This window comes from Sturnira hondurensis, unplaced genomic scaffold, assembly GCF_014824575.4.
Source record: "Sturnira hondurensis isolate 20B ecotype Veracruz unplaced genomic scaffold, ASM1482457v3 Scaffold0018525, whole genome shotgun sequence".
Lineage (NCBI taxonomy): Eukaryota > Metazoa > Chordata > Mammalia > Chiroptera > Phyllostomidae > Sturnira > Sturnira hondurensis.
This window is the reverse complement of record NW_028091156.1, coordinates 12,964,490-12,984,347: the sequence shown is the minus strand read 5'-3', so window position 1 is coordinate 12,984,347 and position 19,858 is coordinate 12,964,490. Positions and strand designations below refer to the sequence as shown.

Sequence of the window (19,858 nt, the reverse complement as noted above, 5' to 3'; positions counted from 1 at the left end):
TATGGAGGGCTTCAGTACCTTCGGTCCACCGTGTTTCATAGAGCAGGAAAAGATATACTGCTTTTGGAAATTCTATTATCTTTTTTCCCTAGGAACAAAAGTTGAAACTGTAAAAAGTAGCAGCGAAAACGGCACATTTTAGTTATTGCCAAAGTGCACTCCGGTGGAACTGCAACCTTTGATGTCTTCTGACAGAGTCTGCTCAAGTCTTTCTGTTCTTGACTTAGTGCTGAACACGCAGAGTTTATAAAAATTCTTCTCTGTGACACGAGCTAATTCTTATGGACAGCACTGTCTTCAGAGTCAATTTACCACGTGAACACAAGAGCCCAGGGTAGGGTGTGGGCTGAGGTTCGGCATCCAGTTCTGGCCGTGACCGTGAACCTAAAACAGCTTTGCATGCAATCATAGCCTGAGATGCCTCCCAGAGGCTGTGGCTGTGGGCCCTCTCCCGCCCTGCATGGCAGACACAAGTACTTTCATGGCACAGGTGCTGGCTGCCCTTTACACACTGTTGTTTGCGGAGAAACTTGCTCTCTTAGCCAAGAACTTTGCCCGAGACATTTCCATCCCGCCCCTCTGCTCCTTGATGAAACTCTAGTTATTCCTTAAGCCCCAGCTCAAGGGTCACCTCTTTTGTGGAGTTTCCCCTCCTTTTGTGCTCCCATGCATCCCCAGAAAAGGTACGAGGCTTCTTTGTGGCCCACCATCACTCGGCTGTCATCTCTACCACGACCTAAGTCTTAGAGTCCTGTGCCGGAAAGCAGGCAAGTATGGTGGCTGTGAGCTCAGGCTTGGAACCCGAACACACTGAGGCCTGAACCCTATTTCCACGCATTATATATTGAGAGTTCTTGGGCACGTTCACCTTACTGAGTCTCTGTATCCTGATCTGAAAACCCAGCCGACCTCATTCACAGGATTAGGTGAGGGGTAAAGGAAATGATGAACCAAAATTAAGCAGCAGAGTGTGCGTCGTATGGCAAGTTCTCAGTAAATGTAGGTTAGCACTGCTACTATTACTAACATAAGTCGTCTGTGTGTCTTTTTTCCCCACTGGACTGTAAGAGTGAATCCTTAGTAGTGCCTAGCTTAGTCCTGGCACACAGTAGGGCCTCGATGCTTGAAAATAAATGGCTGTGGTTGTGCTCAGTGCCAGATGACATATGTGCTTTGCACAGGGCTGTGGTATCATAAAAGCTCAGACTCCCGTAGAGACCAGGCCAGTCTTTCTCAGGCCCTGTTTGTCAAACACCGGCCTGGCCTCTGCCTGTTGTTCAAGCATTCTTATCAACAGCATCCTCTTTCACTCTGAAAAACATCCTGTTGGGGACCATGAATTTTATGGTCACCTTCGTTGTTAGAGGAGTCTCGTCCGCTGTATTCGCAGAAACGACACTGCTCACCCTGCAAGGCAATACCGCATTTGACGCTACGTGGGGCTGTGTGTGGATCCGCTGCTGCGTGGAGTTGGAAGTCATTCACATGCAGAACAGAACACGTGCAATTAATCACTGATAAAAGATCGAATGGGTGAAAATTGAGTAATTCTTTACTCTTTTATTTTCTTGAAATGAAATAGGAGAGAATATTGGATGTGAGCCTAAGGGGATAGAAAAATTAAACTGAGAAACTTTCTGCTGTGTATAATGACAGGTGGGATAAGCCCATGTGGGTAGAGTATTGGAGAATTTATTAACAAACCCAAAACAAAATTTAAGGGAAGACTAAAGAAAAAAAAAAACCAAGTTAAGGTTATATAAGCTCTTTGACCTCATATCTACTTATAAGGAATATTTTTGAGAAATCTTTTAGTGAACTTTAAAGAGAAACTCGAGTTCATAGTCTTTTTCCTCCTTCTCTTGGTCCCCCTCCTCCCCCTCCCCCTGCCCTTCTCCTTCTTCTTCCAGTAGCGGACATTGCAGTGCACTGATCTGGCCCTTAACAAAATGATAAAGTATATGTTTTTTTATGAACTCTCCAGCTCCTTTTCTGAGTTTTTCTGGTTCTCCCGGTACCGTGCCCCTAACCCTACCCCCTGCACCCTCTCTTCTGGGCACCCCACGCCCTGCACACCTGTGCACCAGCCTCGGTAACCCAGGGCTCTTTGGGGAAGTCCTCAAATATCCCATCAATATTTTTCTTTCCAACTCATATTCCAAATTATGAAATAGAAGGTGTTACTCCCTATGAAGGGAATTTCAGGCACCAGAAAGCCCACTGGGAAGGCGACCTGGAGGTGAGGAGTGCGTCTTACAACACGTCTGGAGGCTACACCGGTGGATGGAAAACACGGGCTTTGGAGTCAGGCCGAGCTGGGTAGGAGTCCTAACTTCTCGCTTTGGCTGTGTGGCTCTGGGTGTTTGCTTGTATGGAAGGGGTAATGAGACTTGACTCTAAGTTGCTTTAAAAGTTACCCATGATTGTTTTTGTGAAACACCTAATAATGAGCCTGGGTCACAGTCGAGCGTGAAGATTATGAGTTAGAGCTTTGGCGGTGGATATTCTAACCTAACTTCTGCTCCAAGGGGAATACCATGACTCTCAGGCTTCTGCAGAACAGGAATAACAGACCTTTCTCAGGACTGCGATCAAGGCTGTAGATGCAGTAGGAGAATACAGGAAGTCCTGAATAAGGCGTGGCTGCTATTACAATAGTTCTCCCTTCTCTGTGGCTTTGCTTTACGCAGTTTCAGTTATCTGCGGTCGGCCACAGTCTGAAAGTATCAAATGGAAAATTCCAGAAATAAACAGTTCATAAGTTTTAAATTGTGTGTCATTCTGAGTAGCATGATGACATCTCAAACCATCCCCCCTCGGTCCCTTCGGCTGGCGTATCCGTGCCCCACAGTACAGTACAAGGAGGTATTTTGAGCGAGAGAGAGCTCATATTCACCCAACTTTTATCACAGTATGGTATCATAATTATTGTAGTTCATTATTAGTTGTTGTTAATCTCTTCCTTTGCTTAATTTAGAAGTTAAACTTTATCATAGGTATATATGTAGAGAAAAAATAGTACAGAGAGAGGTTTGGGTACTGTGCTTTCTGGCATCCACCAGGGACCTTGCAACATAACCTCCCATATATAACAGATATAATGAGGTTGTTCTGCCACGGTGTGCGCTCGGTGGGTGACAGATATTATTCTTGCTGTCATGATGGTTGTGACATTGGCATTCTGATTTCATTTGGGAGAGGGAAGGCCTTTCTGTTTAAACATAAGGTAGAATCCCGAATCAGATCAATCACATAAAAGGATTGATCAGATCTTATATTTAGTTTGTAGGGAAAACTTAGTCCATGTTTGGGTGATCCATTGTATTTTTTCCAGAGGAAAGCTAAGGAAATACGAAACCATAGAAAAGGCAACCTTTTCTTTCCCCATCTGCTGCTTAACATAGGTCATCGGTGTCACGCAGTGACTGGGTCTATTTCTAATGTCATCTCAGCTGCGGAGAACAGTTTACAACACAGTCCAGGTAAGCCTCTGTTATGAAATAGGATTCCAGGTTAGCTGCCTCTAGTCACGTAGCTGTACCCAAACTCATGCTCCGACAGAAAAACAAACATTTGGTTATCTCCTTGTGCGTACTTGGGGGAGAAGAAAAAAAAGAAAAAATATCTGACCTTTTGATGTGCACTTTCTCCATCCTGGGTTCTGGCTAGCGCACAAGTAAATAACGGCTGGAAACTACAAGCCTGTCTGCCATTCTTGCTCACGAACTGAAATCCAGCCAACGGCAGACAGGAAACCAGAAACAAAGAGAATTACTACTCTACTGAGGCCCACTGCTTTCTTCGGGCCATGTTTTTCCAAAAGACTACACCTGACGGTGGCTTCCTCGGATTCCAGTAATCCTTGTTTTATGGTTATAGTTATAATCCCTTTCGAAAAAAAAGCCAGCAATGAGACCACTGCCTCTGGTGTGCAGCGAAACCCAGAAGCCAGAGCATTCAGAGGGCAGCGTGCCAAAGGAGACTCCTGAACCGCAGGCGGACTAACCAGCTGGAGAGTTCGGATGCCACAAACTCTATGCATTTATTCATACCCGAAGGAACCAGGAAAGGGGCACACAGATCATTTATTGTATTGGCACAAGGGCAAAAAAAAAAAACAACAACAAGCAAACAAACCCAAACCCGCTAAGCAGATGATGTGTGGAAAGTTGTAAAGCGCTAAGTATGACAAGCACCCATCTCTCCCAGTACAGTGCGTGCCTAACAACCCCTCCTAAGCAAAACTGGTGATTCATGTTGCCTGTTCCCACCTGACTTTGTTCAGAGGTAGCCCTTGCTATTGCATTCTATTGTTTCTTCACGTCGACTGGGAGCTAGCTGCCGGTGGGCGGGACCATAACTGAGTCTTTTTTAATATTTCCAATGTGGGGCACAGTGTCAATGCTAAATAAAAATTCCGACAAAATAAAGCTAAACATCTAAGCTGATGGCCCATTTGCTAGCATTATCTGTGACTTTGTTATATTTAGACAATCACAGATCCTTACTTTCAAATCCATATGCTCTAAGTTATTCTTTCTTTACGCACTCCCAAAATAGTTTACATGCACCTCTTCTATGCCAGTTACTGAGAGGGTTTACACAGATGGAAAAAAATTTCTTCTCCTTTAATGAGATTATTGAGCCTGTGTAATGAGCCACAGCCTATATATTCAGAAGCCTCCCTAATAAATATTTTTGGGTTTATTTGATAGTTCTGGCTGTCACTTAAAACAGCAAATCAGTTAAACACCATAGCAGTTAATATTGACTAAACAGCTCCAAACCTCAATTGGCCCGTGTTTTAATCATATGGAGACGATTCGAACTTTACTGCCTTCAAGAAACAACAGGAATATCTCATGCAAGAATTAGGACTGCCTATCAATTTTCACAGTGCAGTCTGGTCATCACGAACGTACACTTTTCTGTTGTCAGCAAAGGGGCTTCCTGGCAGCCAAGCTCTTGTTCCGGTGTGGTGAGCCCGAAGTCTCCGCCAGCCTCTCTGCCTTTGGTCTTGGTGAGTTTCTGAAGTTGTGGCATTTTGCATGCTACACTGATAATCTGGGAAAATGTACAATCCCTAAAAAAGGAAGTTTTCCTATTAGCCTAAGAATAACCATTATAGCAAAACCACCTGACGGAAACATGTGTGTGTGTATCACCCGTATGAAGAACAAAGGTATTTTTACAACTGAGGATTATTTTCTTCCCGTTGTCCAAATCCACATGGTGCCTATTCAGACTTCCGTCATCGGCAATGCTGTCTCATTTGATCCCGAGAACAGAGTTCACCATTTCTGCTCCAAATTTGGAAGAAAAGAACTTTTTATTAGGGGTTAGCTCTTATCTCTTCCATCGTTCAGTTACTCAAGGTCAATGGCACTTAAACTCAACTGGAGTAGGATGGCAAATGTAAGTGAAACAGGCATGGAATGTGGCTTTTCTGTCTTGGTCACACCCTGCTTGACCTCTGTCCTGCTCCCTGCTCCTGTCGCTCCTGGAGACAAGCATCTGCTTGACTGTGCAAGGAACAAACCCTCCCCATGACAACAGTCCATCTGTTGCCGACGCCCACTGTTGCACAGGAGCACTGTGGATAAGAACTGCTGCGCCTCATTCATTCATTCGTTCCATACAGAGTGAGGGAGGGAGGGGACTACCATTTATTGGCAAGTCTGTTCCCCATGGATGTCTGAATGTGTGCATATCTGGTTCCAGAAATAAAGGTCCATGTAGGCAGAGGAGCACAGAGCCAACGTGACCTGGCTACAGAAGAGCAGGAAGTTTTCCCCTGACAGGTAGAAGGGTGGGCTCCAACACGAGCCCCCTTCCTTCACTGAGCCCTGTCCAGAGGGTGCATTTGTTCATTAAAGAAATTCTAAGCATGACCAAATAAACCAGTCCAACTGGGGAATTTGGACTAGTAAAGGTGCTAGTGTTGGAGATGGAGAAAAACCTGAAAAAATACATATATCACAAAGAAGATCCACCCTTAGTCCAAACAGAGGGAAGTTAATGTCCCTGCTGTTGCTTTGGGAAGAGAAGACGCATAATAGCATCCAGGAACCTGGGAAGGGGCACCAAAGGCTGCTTTTCCATTCCTCTGACTTCATGTCATTTTCCATTCATTCATCACTTGAGCTGAAGGCGTTGCTGAACTTCTGTAAAGTTTGGGACTATTTTAATGGGTCTCAGCCCTGGGGAGCTCAGACTCCTGAGGTCTAATATTTAGTAGTGCAGACAGCCGGAGAAAAATTCATTCAAATTATACAATAATAAACTCAACTGCATTCCTACAGAATCCTTCCACTATCTGTCCCCACAGCGAAATGACTTCTCCCCAACCTTTGCTCATAGCCTGGAGGCTGTACTCTGGACTTTTGTGAAATCTGCCTTACAACACTTTGTGTACTGTTGACTCAACCTAATTCTGAGGGTCATTGGAGAGCATGCTGTAGCAGAAAGAGGAATAGGCAGGAAAGCAGGAAACCTGGGTTCCAGGTCCACTTCCACAACCAACTAGCTGTGGTCTCTAAAACTCTGTGCCTTAGGAGGCATTCAATATACAACAGATGTCATGCGGTGGAAATATACAACAGATGTCATGGGTTGGAAAAGCAGAAAGGAAACGATGGAAGGTGACACAGTGTAGCTTGCCCGGGCCTCACTGGATCATTGAGAATTCTTATCGGAAGTGTCACCTCACTCCTTCAGTGCCAATGGCAGCCGATTTGTCCAGATCTTTATCAGTTCTGCAAGGTTCTATCTTGTGTCCCTATTGTTGACATGCCTTCCTTGTCTTCCCCAGTAGCTACAAGATCCTTGAAAACACAGTCTGTCTTTTGATAGTCTGCCATTTTCTAGCTCTAGCTCCATAAATAGGTGCCAAATGAATCAATGGTTCTGTCGAGTGTTCAGCTCTTCCTCCAAATAATTATTATTTTCATTAAAAAAATAAAGTTAAAATCCAAACCCTGTCATTGATTTATCTCAATTTGCAAAATTGGATGTGAACTCCCAGTTCCAAAGTATACACAATAATGAGCTGTTCTTCCACCAAACATTCACAGATACTCATTCCAAAGACCTTTGCTTTTTTGCCCAAATCCACTATCAAAATTCTGCAAAAACAAATGAGTGATAATTATATTTTTGCGCCTGGGTTAAAAGCATGATAGCATGCAATACTTATCATAATACTAGACAATTTTAGATGAGGATTGATGCTAAGTAATAGTCCCACATAGTTAAGAAGGGAGCCAGACTTAACTGACTCCAAAGTTTATGCTCCAACCCTAGCGTACGCTGCTTCTGTGTTTCATTATTCAAACAACACAATCCACTTGGGTTCTTATCTCTATGAGTCTTTAATATGAAACCTCAGTCAATGTGGGGCAATAGAACCAAACTTATTGAATGAAAAAGTAGTGTTTTAGAACTTTGTGGTAGTGAAAAGATAGCGAATTTTATATTGCATTCTTAAACCCCTGGCTTAAGGCTAACTTAATGACTTCACAGCTCTGTGAACTTGGGAAATTCACTGAAGTTCAATGCACCTTCGTCCTTGGTTGGTAAAATGTGAACGACAGCACTCACCCCAAGAAGCTGTTATAAAAACTCAGTGAAACCTTGGAGGTTTAACTCTCTGGAATTGAGTGCATAGTACATGCACAATAAATCTGTCATTGCGCACCTCCAAACTCTCTCGGCCTGCACAATGCCCTCCAGAACAAGTTTTGTAACCAGAGGGGGATGAAGCACACTCTCGCAGGAACCCTTGGCTTCCTCTAACAAGGAGACCTTCTCTCTTCCTTAGCTAATTGCCACATACAACACTTTACCTCCCTAGAAACTACCAGAGCCTGCCAAGGTCCCAGAAATCCTGAAAGCTATTTGCTGCCAACACTTCCATGGAGCTGGGGAAGAGGTTGCTCACTTTACCATTAACAGGATTCTTTCTGAGGTTTTGTTTGTTTACTCTGTGGCCAAGAATTTAACTGTATGACATAGGATTATGGTTCTCCCTGAGCACATCCTGCAAAAGCACTAATATAGAGTGCAATTGGAAGCATTTGTTCTCATTCTCTTCCTTAATTTATTTTTAAAATGGGGCCATGGGTTCTAGAACAATAGTGACTCTACAGGGGCATTTGTTCATTGATTCATTCCTTTGCCAAACGTGAAACATCTGGTACGAGAAACATAAAAACGGAAATAATCGTGGTCCCTTGATTATGTCAAGTACAGCAGAGGGGAAAAGAACATGGAAAGAACACCCCAATGCAGCATGAGACTAGGATTAGGAACCCCGTAAAGAAAAGAAGATAGGCTCTGAATTTTCAAGGTACCAGCCACAGCTGATCATCAACTCTGACCCCCAGCCATCCAATTTGTTCATCTAACAAGTAATCACTGATGTTTGAGACCATCCCGGTTACAAACACGAAGATATACGGCATGAATTATACCCCTGGGAGCTCTTCCCTTTTGAAGGAAACCAGGTGGCCGAGACCCTCACAACACATTCAAGTTGAGGACAGAGATGGACTTTTCCTCATCTCTTTGTCTCAACCACACTAAGTCTCGGTGTTAGTTGGTATTATCAAGGCCCGGCTCCAGGTCTGATGCACGGCTCCCCTCGATTGAATTCCATCTAGCACGCACACCCCTACCCCCACAAGCTCAAGTTTGCTCAGCTCACACGGTGGGCAATTTTAGTTCTGTCAACTTCAGGTGATAGAAAGGTCACCCTCCGACACGAGGTCTGTCCAGAAAGTATCCAGCCAGGTACTGTAGAAAATAGAGACGTTTGTTGAAGAAGAGACAAGAGATAAGAAACGTGGTACACAGGACGATGATGCTTCAGTCTTTTTCAAAGTAGGCACCTTAGGACCTCACACAGTTCTCCCAGTTGCCATCAGCTGCCTCATCCACAGTCTGAAATCTCTTCCCTTTCAAAGGTGATTTTAGTTTTAGGAAAAGCCAGAGGTTGCAGGGCACCAAATCTGGGCCCTAGCGGGGCTGAGTCACCTAGGTGATTTGATCTTTCACCAAAAAACTCTGCACGAAACATGATGCGCAGGCAGGTGCATTGTCGTGATGAAGCTGCCAATCACCAGTTGCCCTTAGCTGCAGCCTTCTGAATCATTTGAATAGTTTCCATGGAGGAATGTCCAAGTTTAACACACAGCTGGGTGCAGATTCATTGTCCTACTGACTCAGTCATTTTGAATGTGACAGCCACACAGTACACATGCTCACTGAGTGGTGTCTACCACCCCCACTGACCAGTACAAGTTATTGTTCGCACATGTACACTCCAGTCCTCTGTCCTTGGCTGCCAGGTTACAATGATGTTGCACAAATCTGTCTCGTTATATTAACAATGATTGGACTTTTTCTGGACAGACTGCATAAACCTAATTTACAACCACATAGAGTGCTTTTTTTCACATTTTACATTTTTTGTTTTTTACATTCCCATATACCCCTTTGGGTCTAATGAAGCCAAGGATCTCGTTCTCAGAAAAAATGTTTCTAAATTCAGACATACATAACATGACATAGAAAACTACATATACTCATATATATATTGCACAGAAATAGGCAAATATATTATATTTGAAAACAAAAATATAATATGGAATTATATGGTCTTCTCTGTAACAATAATAATAAGATCTAGAAGCAGGTACGATAACTACCATAAGTTTGGAGTAGTGATCCCTGTAAGTGATATGGTGAGACATCTGTATCGACTGTAATGAGATAGGAAAGGAGCTCTGTTCCTACTGGTGACAAAGCCGCAATTCTGCTAACATTATGGTGGTCTGTTGCTCACAGTCATAACTAAAAGGAAGGTGATGTTTCAGTTACAAAGTCATCAGAGTAAACATGCGATTATTTTTTCCATCTACATTGATAAATTCCTGTGAATTCTCATAGACTCTCCCAAAGTTAATAAAAACAAACAAACACGCAAAACACTTCCATTATAGAGATTGTTTTTAATCTGCTTTTTGCAACCCATTGAGCTGTAATTTTCAACCTTTTTTAGCTCATGGCACACATAAATTAATTACTCAAATTCTGCAGCACACCAAAAAATATATTTTTGCCCATCTCACAAGAAAAATACATATAATTTTGATTCATTCACACCAGATGGCTGTTGTATTGGCTATTGTCATTTCTTTAAGTTTGACAATCTAAGGGAAAAGAATAATCAATGATTATGACTATTATCGCCCTGACTGGTGTGGCTCAGTGAGCTGGGCATCCTCCCGCGGGCTGAAGGTCCCCAGTTTGATTCCTGGTCAGGGCACATGCAGGTCCCCAGTTGGGGGGATAGCCAATCGATGTATCCCTTGCACATCGATGTTTCTCTCCCTCTCTTTCTCCCTCTCCTCTCCTTTCTCTATACATTAAATCTTTTTCTAAAAAAGAAACAATTTATTTGATTTTTTTAAAAATGACAGTTCGTTTTACTACTGAAGATGTCATTTTAAACAGGGATGTGTAATACAAGGAACCAGTAACACAAGGCTAAAAGAAAAGCATTTTTTCAGGACAAATGACTGGGCATCTCGTTTAACTTACACAAGACATACACTTTTCAGCAGGTGAGGACAGCATCTGATCTTAGCTCTAAATTAGCTATATCTAAATGAGATGTAGTTGAATCTTGATAGAACCACCATTAATTAAGCACCAATTCTGTGCTGGGAATATTTTTTATGCCATAAAAAAATGGACTTGCCTTGGCTAGTATGCCTCAGTGGATTGTGTACCTGCCTTCCAATCAAAGAGTCGCTGGTTCGATTCCCAGTCAGGGCACATGCCTGGGTTGCAGGCCAGGTTCCCAGTAGGAGGCGCACAAGAAGCAACCACCACTGATGTTTCTCTCCCTCTCTTTCTCCCTCCCTTCCCCTCTGTCTAAAAACAAATAAATAAAATCTTTAAAAAAAGAAATGGACTCTTTCCTAATGAGAACCAAACTTTTGTGAAAGATATAAACACATGATAAAAATAATCATATGAGGAAAACTAAAACCATGCTATACTGAAGGGGAAAAATACCTGAAATAGTGGAAAGAACAGATCTGTGCTATTATAATGATTTATATTGTCAAATGGCTCTGTCAACAAGACAAAAAATAACACAGATTTCCAGAGCATCTGTATTATAGTACTCAGCAAACACCATCCCGTTACTTAGTTATCCTTGGTCCTTCTCACTAGTTTTGAGCTCTTCTCTCTTACACCCTAGAACCTTGCACAGCGCCTTGAACACAGTACCTTCTCAATACGTATTTCTGAGTAAGTGAATGAAGGCGCGCCATACTGTGGGAAATGTGGAAGGAAGGTTTGAAACTCAATGCTGCAGCTTGCCTGGCTGGGTGATGTTTTGAAAGCTCTTAATCTCTCTAAGCCCTTGGTATCTCTAAAATAAGGATGATAACAGTAATATTAGGATTTTTATAAAATTAGACGATACCTACAAACTATTTAGCAAACAATCATCCTTCAAGCCACGTCAGCTACCGTCACAGAAGGAAGCACGTAGAGCCGATGGTTAAGGCTGGAATGAAAGACAGTGAACTACTTCCACCTGCTTATGGTAAAGAATGAACTCCAGGGATGGTAGCCTGTCCCTAAGGTCACGCACGCTTCACGTGTGAAAAACAGGAACAGGTGCAAACCCAGATCTGTTGACCTCTTAGGTTGGTAAGTTTTCATTACACCAGATAACCCTCTTCTAGGTCAAAAAAGTCTGCTCCCTCCGAAGTTTACATTCTCTGAGTTCACAGAAATGAGATTTCTGAAGTATTTCCTCCATATCACTTGTCATTCTAAGTCTTGGACATGCATGTCTGAAGCTTCCCACTGCTCTATTGCTCCAAATATTTCGGGAAGAATGATGACGGGGAGGGATGTCCTGCAGACTAGACAGCGTGGCCCCGAGACATGAACATGGCCTTAGCCCAGCAGTATATGGACACAGGTCTGTTCTTCTCTCAGGCGGCAGGCTTTGGGGTGAATATTTTTCATCTGTCTATACCCCACCAAGTGAGGTATTCCTGTGGATCTGAACTTTCATCAAGCAATAATCAATCAAGATTATTTTCATACATGTAATCTCAATCATTCAGTGACAAGACAGTGCCATAGAAAGCTGTTTTCCTTTTTCATTTTTGCACACGTAACTTACACAGAATTAAAAGCAACTGTGTGTATGAAAATACGGAACAAAGAGCCATTCTAGTAACAACAACCATAATATGTTGTTGTTGCTGCTGCTGCTGCTGTCGTTATAGGAAGAAGCTCCGTAGGTATGGGTTGAACGCAGGCCCATACCAACCAAGTGCTGTAAGATGTTATGGTTATACTGATTCTCTTAAACAGTAAAGCTTGCAGAAGATGAACTCCCAGGATTGGGGTGAAGCTTCAATCAGACAATATGCATGCATGTGTCTAGCATAACCTAGCACATGTCAAGGATTCCACAGATGCTAAATGAGTCTTAAATTTGAAAGCAATTAAAAAGGGAAAATGAAATATGGCTCAAAAACCCGATGAAATTTGGATTCCCGGAAAAGGCGCTTGGCAGGGAATCTCATTAGAGAGCTGCTTGATTTTTATTAACTGTAGGGATGATATTGCTTATCTATCAACTTCCCCCAAATGCTGCCGCTATAATTAGAAAGTGCACTGCATTACCCAGGGTTTGGGATATTATGGCATAAAAGCAGAGCGAGGTGGCCAGTTTCCATAGATGATAAGATTAGCTTCCTCCAGCCCTTGGAGCTACGGTTGTAGGGCCAGGTTGAAGAATATTTTAATGCAGACAATGTTTGTTCTAGACAAAGTCAACTCAGCATTGCACATGAGCTAGTCCAATGTTCCTCTGTTAAATGCATTCTTTTTTGAACCCTCTCCCACTGTTTAAATAAGTGATGGGAGAAAATAATTTTAGCACAGAACTGCTACTAATCCATATGATGAAAGCCATGTTTGGGAATATTTGTGTTCTTGGAGTCATGTCCTTCAAAAACTCTCCTAGGAGAGTTTTTCCATAAATCACTTACTTCCTTTGTTTCCAATGCCCTTGTGTTCATAATTCAGAAAGGTTTTCTTAGTGTAACATATCCTCAAGTATGGCTTCCTGTGCAGGTCATCGTGTCTGCTGAATACTATGATTTACTTATCCTGCTTGGCCTCTCAACAGGTTAAGGCCTTCAGAGAGAATTCCCCATCCGCCATGAGATTCCTTTATCGGAAAGTGATCTAGAAAAGAGAGATGGAACCTAGAACTCATCTGAAAAGTGCCGTGCTAAAGACCGGAAAATCAACAGTGGAGATTCGTGGTCTTAGACTTTGGGGATCAATCTTATTACCCCCCTCCCCATCTCAGCCTCCAGGATTTATTTCTCCCTTTTTTATTAGCGTACACCTTGCTACTGCAGTATGGTGTCTCGTTCCATTGTGACCCTGGATGAATCTTCCCCTTGTACCCAAGCTTTCCAACACCAGGGCACTACAAAGAGCCAGACAGTAAACAGAGAGCCCCTGAGGCTAATCTGGCTGAGAGTGGGGAAGTCAACACAATAACATCGCTTCTCTCCCAACACCAAGAAATATTTACTTTGTCCTTGAGAAAACTCTTTGCTTAGATTCAAGGCCATCACATCCCCTAGCAAAGTGCAGTGGCACCACAGAGAAGTGGCAATCCCAGTATCCTAGGCCTCACTCGTGTGCACAGACTCCTGAGCCTGTGGTGGGCAGGCAGGGTCCTTCCAGGAACCATGGCTCCAGGAGCCTCAGAACCAGTCTTTTTTGACTCAGCTGTCATGCCTCCCCCTCCCAAGGTGCTTATCCTTAGACGGTGTCCCTTCCGTCTCTTAGCTTTTTCACCCAGGACCCAGGATGCTTCTACTCTGGCACTCAGAGCAAAAAGCCCCTTTCTGAGCTTTCTCCTGGGGCCCTCCTGATCAGAAGTGACTCGTGTGACGTTCAAATCAAAGGTGGCAAAGAGACAGTGTCCCCAGGGTAAGAGCACCAACCTAGCTAGCTTAGGATTAATCGTACAGATATACCACTGCCGGTCACAGCCCACTTTGAGAGTGATCATTTCTTTCCTCTAGTCACGTTTATAGTATGAATAGGATGGAAATGTAACCGTACCAGCAGGGCAAGGAGACACCTTATTTAAAAAGGTTGGGCTAGATTTATGATGGGCTAGATCTGACCACCTCTCAGCCTCTGGGAGGCAGATGTACAGTTCTTATTTGTGAGCACATGGGTTAGATCCTTGGTACCAGTAAGAGAAGCTATTTCAGCTCTTCTGCTCGGATGCTGGAGGCCCTCGTGATTGTCAGTGCTCAACCTGTATCTGTGTGGCCCGGAACTCCTATTTCAGACATGCTGAAAACGGAAACTAGGTCTATTCATGAAACAGCTCATACACAGTTTCCCTGGAAAACAAACTCAAGAAACCCCACTCTTTCTTTCCCCCTTTTCTCTGAATCCTGCTTCCCTTTCTCCCACCCAATTCCTGACAGAGTAAAGATAAAGATCGCTTGGGCGGCCCTGCCGGAGTAGCTAGGGAGTTAGGAGCAGCGACCCACTACCCCAAGGCTGTGGGTTTCACGCGCGGTCAGGGCACATACAACAATCAACCAGTGAACGCATACATAAGTGAAACAACAAATTCATGTTTCTTTCTGCCTCTCTGCCACTCTGTGTTTCTCTCTCTCCCTTCCCCCTTCCTTTCCTCTCTAAAATAAATTTAAAAGTTAAAAAGGAAAACAAACGCTGCTTGAGTAGCCTCAAGAGTGAAGCTAATTTAAAGAAAGGGAAGTTGAGCTCTCTGTCCAAAAGGCTGATTGCCTTATTTTGCCAGGTGATGCCACGGGTAGAGGTAAAAAAGATAAAAACAAACCTCTCTGGGCAGCGGATTCCTTAATAACTCCAGACTCTGCTTCCAGAGGGAGGAAGATGTGTCAAGTTCAGGACATGCTTTTGTAGCCATTTGGAGACTGAAGTCTCCCGCTGGTCAAGAGGAGACATCGTTTTTTCAGAGTTTGCATACTGCCCTCTCCTGGCCTGTGTACGTAGGACTGTTCACTGCACGTCCACCGAATTATTTTCGCCCCACCACCTGCTGGAGCTACGTGTGTATGCGTGACAGTCGGTTTCAAATGCTCAGGGAATCTTACCGGCAGTTTACACTTGGAGTTTAGTTGAGGAAATAAACTTTTATTCCTTTGGCTCCTGGATTTATGGTAAAGGATGCCAATCTCTGTATCATCTCACTTCGTATACTTGTCATGTCGTCCTGTCACTGTTTATGTCCTTACTGTCACATGGCTCTGGGACTCTGCGTGCAGAGCAGGGTGCTGCACCCCAGCCGGGCCCTGTGGCTGAGCAGGACAATCAAAGACGTCTTCCCAACTAGAAGTGGCGTCAAGAGGAAATATCTGCATTTAGATTCATGGTTCGAGGACCCTATTTTAGCCTGACACATGATCATAATTGATTCTACCCACCATGCATCAGCATCTCCAATTTATAAAAACAAACAAACAAAACCCAGAATGCTCTGGTGGAAATACCTACACAACTACAGAAGCAGCTGGCACCAGAGGCTTGACTTCTAATTGCATACTTTCCCCTTCAAATCAGCATGTCTCCTTTGTCAGTTCTTTGTGTAGCTTGTTCCAAGTTCAATACTCGGTACATTCTTCAAGTTTAAATAATTTGTTACTTTTCTCCTAAGTACTTAAAGGTTCCTGGGACTGAGACCATGCCTGCCACCTGGCCTGCTGGCTGTGACTACACCCCAGTCCAACACGGGGCTGGTTTAATCTTTTCCTGCGCCTGTGTCTCCGAGGTCTCTCCATGTGTGTCCTTGACCCAGACAGGCCCGTCCTCTGCATATCAGTGACAACTCAAAGTCTTATTCCATTCCTTTGCTTTAGAACAAGAGGGCTAAGGAAGAGGTGCTTGCTTTATAGATTCTTAAGAGCATGCACCGTGTTCAGACGTTAGCCGACTTATAACTTGAGAGCGTCCAAAGCTCTGGTTGGCTGTACTAAGATCACGGGGCAAGAATGTTTGATTTCCTCTCTCAGTGAAGAATGATAGCACAAAACCATGAGTAATCAAAGCATTGTTTGTATTTATCTCTAAAAATCCATTGATGGCTCTCAGTCCATACTAAGTTTGTATATTCAGCCTCTCATTCACTCAGTTGCTACCAACACGCCCAACATCATTTCGGAGTTTGAATGGTAAGAGGGAAGTGGGTCTCATTTAGTTCAGATATTATATTTATGCAAAATTGATGGCTGTTTACAGTGATACAAAGCTACTCTATTAACTACAAATAGAATTTAGTTGGTTCAATTCATATGTATTTCTTTGAATAGGTAAATTCTTTACATAAAGTTCCTTGTGGTGTCAGAAAGAGAAAAATATTCATCTATAAAATCAAAATGCTCTCTCCTAAATATAGTATTTAGTTGTCATATCTATTCTTTTGAGATGCTTTCAAAATCAACTTCTAAATCACTCAAATCTGGGAATGGACAAAAATGTACATAGTGTACACTATTTATATTATTCCTCCACAGTATAGCTAAGCATGAATTCCCCTTAATGACAGAAGAACTCATTCATCTGATTAGAACCGGGGTGATGTAAATATTCTCCACTGAGATAAGGAAAACAAATACCTTTCTTAGAACTTCCCTATCTTTCTTGGCGAGGCACGTGCCTTAGGATCAGCACCGCCCCGTACACCAGTCATGACTGCAGGACTGCTCGGGAGTTACCGGGCGATGGTTTGGATATGACCTACTACGAATCCACCGGCAGGATGCTATTTAGACTTAAAGTAACATATTCTATTGCGCCCGCACCTGCCGCGGTGTCATGCTCTTGTTAACCCGAGTCCCGATCTGTGTCTGTTCCTCACTGCTCGGAAAGCTCTTCCTGTAGAAATTCAGAGCAGTTAGACACCAGTTCTCGAGGATCGCCCACAGCAAGACTAATCTGTGAACTGAGCCTTCACTCAGTCCCCTCTGGCTTTTCCAAGAGAAAGACTGAGCTCATTAAGCGATGTTAATTTAATCACAAGTAATCAACGGGTTGGGGTGGGGGAGGGGGACGACACAAAGTTATATAACCATCTTCAAAATTCAAAACCAAACATGGCCAAATCTCAGGAGATAGATTTAAAAAAAAAGAATAAAACGGGTGTCTCAAAAATAAAAGGAATCAAGAAAGGAAAGGAAAGAAATGGCTACAGATGTCTACGGAGTCTAGGATCAAACAAAAATCAACCCCCAAACTAACATTGCCTCACAGGTATGTTTGTGACAGGGTTCCAATTCACGACTTCTCCATGTCATTACACACGAGGTCCTGGAACTCACCCAGCCTGTTGGTGCAAAATTACAACTGCATTTTCAACCCCTAAGGCAACGTGAAAACAAACCAGGTACACAGCGAGGGTGCCTGACAGCTACATTTTAAAAATCTCTCTCCCTTTTCTCTTCTTCCGCTTAAAGCATAGAGAGCATAGCAATACAGTGATATGTCCCTCCTAAGCCTCCCCCACCTTGGCCTTAAGCTGTAAAGATCAAAGTCATGCCCAAGTCCTCCGTTGTTCCCATGCTTACGGGGAAGAAGGATATTCACCTGGTAGGTAGGTGGGAAATGTTCAAAGCTGCTTTCTAACAATCGCGTGGTGTTTGCCTTGCTATAGGTCATAACGATAAAGGAGGTCATGGAGAGGTATAAATGGACAGCATGACAACGTGCAGGTACTGAGGGTTTTAAAAAAGAAAAGAAAAAGAAAAGAAAAAGCCAAGAGAGCACGGTCAAGTTTGAAGGTCCTTGCTTTACCCCCACGGATGATTCCAAAGGTGAATAAACCTTGTAGCCTCAAAGCGCAAGGCAAACAGCCTGAATTTTCGGACTCCGGCGACACGTTCACTCAGCCCTTTCCATTCAGACCGGCCAGGGAACAACGTCAATTACTCCGTGAGTGTCTTGGGAAGGTAGAAATCAGAAACCGTGCCCGCGTCACATTAGTCCCGGCAAGCTCATACCTGCAATGACGTGATGGAAGCCGCCTCCTCGGGTCCCCGCTCTCGGTCTCTCCCCGTCCCTCTTCCTCTGGGGGCTACCGTCCGCGGCAGCCGGACCCCAGCAGAAGCGCAGAAGCGCCGCGCGCCGGCGTGTGCAGCCCCGGGCGGTCGGCGGCAGCGCCCGCGCAAGGAACCCAGCCGCAGACTTAGCTGTGACTCCTCTCTCGGCGCTGCACGGGGATATTATCACAGTCTGGGATTTCTATTGGCTCTGAACACCAAACAAATCACACCCGCCACCCCCCTTCTCCGTTTCACTCAGCGCTTGTTTCTCATCTAACCCACAAACATTGCAGCCACACACACTTCAGTCGCTTGCAATGTTTCTCTTTTCCTCCTTGCAGCCTGTGGATTTACAACCTTGTGGTCAGCTGTAACCTTTTTTTTTTTTTTAAGCAGACTTCCAATCCAAAGCTTCTTGTTTATGTAGAGACATTCTCCATCCCCTCAATCCGCAAAAACCACTCATTTGCCTCAGATCTTCTTCCTTCTTTTGTTGATGGGTTTGCAATGTGAAGAATGTACCAAGCATGTGTGTGATAGCCTGCGCTCGCTCTCCGTCTCTGTCTATCCCCCTCCCTTTACTCCTATTGTTTTGAATAACTGAGGCCAGTGAAATTAAAAGCAAGCTGAGCCTTATAACCTAAGTTACAGCTCAACTAATAAAATCTTGAATGAATTCAGTGGAAAACACTCATTGCCTGAGTTTGTTTTCTGTTCCAAACAGCGCTTTGGTCGTCATATTCCTATTTTTGTTTATTGAATGCAGAGGTCTCTAATGCGATTCAGACTCCAGCATCCAGAGAAGCGGGAACAATGACGTCAGGCCAATCCTTGGGCTGCGTGGGCTTCGGGTGTTAATATCAGAAGGCTCCCGTGATGCCTGTGAGCTTCCTCTTTTCATCATTTTTTTGGTCTTCTCCTCATTGGTAGTCTGAACACTGAGGCTCTCTTGGCGTGATTCACTAGCCAAAGAAGACCGATAAAGTTTCCTGGGTTAAAAATTTTTATCTGTGTATGTCAATAGAGACATATTGGCCCCTCAGAAAAAGAGTTCAAGAAAATTCTTCCATCCTACAAACTTGGCTGGGAAAATTGGGAATAAAATAACATTTCCCCGTGTTTTATAAAAGAGATCCTTCTTTAGGATCTCATTTCCCCCAAATAATTTCCCCCAAATAATTTTCACTGGTGCCTATGGAAATTTTAGTGACAGTTATTCTTGACAAGAAGTCAATGCTTCTGAAATCACTGATCTCTACTTTGATTTTCGACTTGAAAAAAAATTTCCCCAATATTATTCCATTTGTATATTCTTTGGTATTTGATATTCTGGTTCCAGTTCAACTCATCATATATTTTGTCCCAAAATCACAGGGCAAAAATAGTTAGTTTTTGAAATGTATTATCACCAAACAGACTACCTGCTTGTTTTTCTTACTTCGGCACATTCCAGGAATTCTGAAATGAAACCAATTTTCAGAATGGGCCAACCTGAAAGCAACTAAAATTGACAAAAGAAATGCACAACAAAACCACATTTGGCTGTTGGTTTCTGCCAACCAAAATCCCACTTCAAATGGCATACCCTTAGTATTTGAACAATTCCAATCCATCCCCTTTTTTTTAGGTAAGCAGTAAAAAAAAAATAGCATGCTCATAAATCCTTGAGTGTGTGGAGTGCACTTCCTTTAAAGGTC

General features: G+C 43.4%; 1 protein-coding gene across 1 annotated transcript in view; it reads right to left on the bottom strand.

The window, feature by feature from the left end:
* Positions 1-18,439, bottom strand: part of GREM2 (gremlin 2, DAN family BMP antagonist) — a 117,265-nt gene extending 98,826 nt beyond the window's left edge. The window contains exon 1 of the mRNA XM_037069521.1: positions 18,120-18,439. The gene's annotated coding sequence lies outside the window, so the exon portion shown is untranslated. The remainder of the gene's footprint in view (positions 1-18,119) is intronic.
* Positions 18,440-19,858: the final 1,419 nt, after the last annotated feature.